The sequence below is a fragment of the Salvelinus sp. IW2-2015 genome, unplaced genomic scaffold, assembly GCF_002910315.2.
Source record: "Salvelinus sp. IW2-2015 unplaced genomic scaffold, ASM291031v2 Un_scaffold1625, whole genome shotgun sequence".
Classification (NCBI taxonomy): domain Eukaryota; kingdom Metazoa; phylum Chordata; class Actinopteri; order Salmoniformes; family Salmonidae; genus Salvelinus; species Salvelinus sp. IW2-2015.
The window spans coordinates 188,333-193,080 of NW_019943043.1; the positions used below are offsets into that span (position 1 = coordinate 188,333).

The 4,748-nt window shown below is 39.1% G+C and overlaps 1 pseudogene; it reads left to right on the forward strand.

Moving 5' to 3' along the window:
• Positions 1 to 1,784: 1,784 nt before the first annotated feature.
• LOC139022560 (noelin-3-like) lies at positions 1,785 to 4,430 on the forward strand (annotated as a pseudogene).
• Positions 4,431 to 4,748: the final 318 nt, after the last annotated feature.

Genomic DNA, 4,748 nt, shown 5'->3' on the forward strand with positions numbered 1-4,748 from the left:
TATTTAATAGCCTTGGGAAGTCGTTCAGGTATTATATTTATAATGAATTGGGAAGTCGTTCAGTATTATATTTAATATGCTTGGGAAGTCGTTCAGGTATTAGATTTATAATGTCTTGGGAAGTCGTTCAGGTATTATATTTAATCATGCCTTGGGAAGTTGTTCAGGTATTAAATTTATAATGCCTTGGGAAGTCTGTTCAGGTATATATTTATAATGATGGGAAGTCGTTCAGGTATTATATTTATAATGAATTGGGAAGTCGTTCAGGTATTAATATTTATAATGCCTTGGGAAGTCGTTCAGGTATTAGATTTATAATGCTTGGAAGTCGTTCAGGTATTATATTTATAATGAATTGGGAAGTCGTTCAGGTATTAGATTTATAATGCTTGGGAAGTCGTTCAGGTATTATATTTATAATGTTGGAAGTCGTTCAGGTATTATATTTATAATGATTGGGAAGTCGTTCAGGTATTATATTTATAATGCCTTGGGAAGTCGTTCAGGTATTAGATTTATAATGTCTTGGGGTCGTTTCAGGTATTATATTTAATATGCCTTGGGAAGTCGTTCAGGTATTAGATTTATAATGCCTTGGGAAGTCGTTCAGGTATTAGATTTATAATGTCTTGGGAAGTCGTTCAGGTATTATATTTATAATGAATTGGGAAGTCGTCAGGTATATAGATTTATAAATGCCTTGGGAAGTCGTTCAGTTATATAGATTTATAATGCCTTGGGAAGTCGTTCAGGTATTATATTTATAATGAATTGGGAATGCGTTCAGGTATTATATTTTATAATGCTGGGAAGTCGTTCAGGTATTAGATTTATAATGTTTGGGAAGTCGTTCAGGTATTAGATTTATAATGTCTTGGGAAGTCGTTCAGGTATTTATATTTATAATGTTTGGGAAGTCGTTCAGGTATTATATTTATAATGTTGGGAAGTCATTCAGGATTAGATTTATAATGTCTTGGGAAGTCGTTCAGGTATTATATTTATAATGCCTTGGGAAGTCGTTCAGGTATTATATTTATAATGCCTTGGGAAGTCGTTCAGGTATTATATTTATAATGCTTGGGAAGTCGTTCAGGTATTATATTTATAATGCTTGGGAAGTCGTTCAGTGTATTATATTTATAATGCCTTGGGAAGTCGTTCAGGTATTATATTTATAATGTTTGGGAAGTCGTTCAGGTATTAATTTATAATGCCTTGGGAAGCAGTTCAGTTTGTATTAGATTTATAATGTCTTGGGAAGTCGTTCAGGTATTATATTTATAATGCCTTGGGAAGTCGTGCAGGTATTATATTTATAATGCCTTGGGAAGTCGTTCAGGTATTATATTCATAATGCCTTGGGAAGTAGTTCAGGTACAGTGCCTTGCAAAAGTATTCATCCCCCTTGCCATTTTTCCTATTTTGTTGCATTTCAACCTGTAATTTAAAAAGATTTTTATTTGGATGTCATGTAATGGACATACACAAAATAGTCCAAATTGGTGAAGTGAAATGAAAAAATTACTTGTTTAAAAAAAATTAAGAATGTAAAAGTTGTGCGTGCTTATGTATTCACCTCCTTTGCTATGAAGCCCCTAAATAAGATCTGGTGCAACCAATTACCTTCAGAAGTCACATCATTTGTTAACTAAAGTCCACCTGTGTGCAATCTGTGTCACATGATCTGTCACATGATCTCAGTATATATACATCTATTCTGAAAGCCCCCAGAGTCTTTAACACCACTAAGCAAGGGGCACCACCAAGCAGGTGGCACCATGAAGACCAAGGAGCTCTCCAAACAGGTTGTGGAGAAGTACAGATCAGGGTTGGGTTATAAAAAAATATCCAAAACTTTGAACAGCCCATACAGCACCATTTAAATCCATTATTAAAAAATTTAAAGAATATGGCACCACAACAAACCTACCAAGAGAGGGCCGCCCACCAAAACTCAGAGACCAGGCAAGGAGGGCATTAATCAGAGAGGCAACAAAGAGACCAAAGATAACCCTGAATGAGCTGCAAAGCACCACTTTAAGCCGTTCACTCCACAGAGCTGGGCTTTATGGAAGAGTGGCCAGAAAAAAAGCCATGGCTTAAAGATAAAAATAAGCAAACACGTTTGGTTTTCTTCAAAAGACATTTGGGAGTCTCCCCAAACATACAGAAGAAGGTACTCTGGTCAGATGAGACTAAAATGGAGCTTTTTGGCCATCAAGGAAAACGCTATGTCTGGCACAAACCCAACACCTCTCATCACCGCGAGAACACCATCCCCACAGTGAAGCATGGTGGTGGCAGTCTGCCAGAGATTTGAGACTGGGACGGAGGTTCACCTTCCAGCAGGACAATGACCCTAAGCATACTGCTAAAGCAACACTCGAGTGGATTAAGGGGAAATGTAAATGTCTTGGAATGGCCTAGTCAAAGCCCAGACCTCAATCCAATTGAGAATCTGTGGTATGACTTAAAGATTGCTGTACACCAGCGGAACCCGTCCAACTTGAAGAGCTGAGCAGTTTTGTCTTGAAGAATGGACAAATATCCCAGTGGCTAGATGTGCCAAGCTTATAGAGGACATACCCCAAGAGACTTTGCAGCTGTAATTGCTGCACAAAGTGGCTCTACAAGTATGACTTTGGGGGGTGAATTGTTATACATCTCCATGTTTGTTTTCACCCCAAAAATTATTTTAGGCATCTTCAAAGAGGTAGGCAATGTTTTGTAAATCAATGATACAACCCCCCCCCCCCAAAAAAAAAATTATATTTAATTCAGTTGTAAGACAACAAAATAGGAAAAATACCAAGGGGGTGAACACTTTCGCAAGCCACTGTATATTTCATAAGAGAGATGGAGAAAAAAAATCACCTTTCCGTAAAAGATATTTAAATGTATGTTTGCATGTTAACTCAGTCACTGTTCAGTCTAATACATATCAGCTTTCCTGCTATTCATCTTTCTTTGACATAGGTCTGGTACATGGACAGCTACCACAACAGTAAGATTGTCCGTGAGTACAAGACCATGACGATTTGTAGCTAACGTGGTGTCTCGAACCTACAACCTCCCGTTTAAATGGCGGAGGGAAACGGTCACGTGGCGTACAATGGATCCCTGTACCTACAACAAGTATCAGAGTAACATCATCGTGAAGTACAGTTTTTGAGACGGGCTCGGTGCTGGCTCAGCGGGCTCTGGAGTTCCGCCGGCTTCCACAATACCTACCCCTACTCCTGGGGAGGATACTCCGACATCGATGTCATGGCCGACGAACTGGGCATGTGGGTGGTGTACGCAACCAATCAGAACGCGGGAAATATCGTCATCGCCCAGATGGACCCGGACACCCTGGAACTCCAGAAGACATGGAACACGGAATATTCCAGACGGAACGCGGGGGAATCCTTTATGATCTGCGGAACACTCTACATCACCAACTCTCACCTGACGGGTGCTAAGGTTTACTACTCATACTCCACCAAGACCTCCAGCTATGAGTACACAGACATCCCTTTCCACAACCAGTACTTTCACATCTCCATGCTGGCCTATAACGCCAGGGAGAGGGCCCTCTATGGCTGGAACAATGGACACCAGGTGCTGTTCAATGTCACTCTGTTCCACGTCATCAAAACACAAGACGACTCCTAGAGCACACGGGAGATGAAATGTCACAAGTCCTCATATGGACACCGTAGAAATGACAACTTTCCAAGGCAAAGCGCCATCATTTGTGATATAAAAAGTGACCTTGTTGCTTACAACCTTGTTCATGTTTTTCCTCACCTCCTCCCTAAAGTGAACTGCTCTGTCATTACATTGCCATTACTTGAAGAAATTGCCTTTTTTGTATTTTCTGGGCCAGAACACTTGAGGTGACTTGAACACGGACAGAATGTCATAGATTCTATTTATCTTTTCTTCTTTTTTCTTTTCCCATCGCTGCTGAAAATAGGAGTTTACTGTATGGCCTTATTTCCTGCTGTCTTTACATTCTCTATGATTCTCTTCTTTTTCCATCGCTGCTGAAAATATGACTTTACTATATGGCCTTATTTACTGCTGTCTTTACATTCTCTATGATTCTCTTCTTTTCCCATCGCTGCTGAAAATATGACTTTACTATATGGCCTTATTTACTGCTGTCTTTACATTCTCTATGATCTACAGGCTCTTGATAGATATGTGCATGAATGTCTGACATTTTGTCTGCTGTAATTTACGATGATACAGTGTACTTGCTATGTTTCTGTTCCAGATGTCCTTCAGTTCGCACAGTGTTTGTAGTGACGTCTATTTAAAGTATTTAAACCCGGGTTTAAGGTCCTCTCCAGAGTATTTGCTGCCATGTTACAAAGGGAAATGGACAGTCTTATTATGGAAAACATTGTGGTAACAATTGTATGTCTCTATGCGAAAGCTAAGTAAAAAAAAAAAATTTGTTATAAAATACTGTATCAAAAGTGTATCAGGTTTTTATTTGTGTTTCAAAGGCATTACTTCTTATAGCATAAAACTGAAACTGACCAATCCAGCACCAAAGTAATTCAATGCTTTTATCTTGGTATGAAAATCATCTTGATATACACTAAGTGCACTTGTCACGTTTGTTGAAATGGTCGGATCAAGGCGCGCCGTGATTTGAGTTCCACATCTTTAATTTAGTGAAACTTCAACAACAACAACAACAAAAACACGAAAACAAACAACGAAACGTGACCGACGTGGTGCAACAC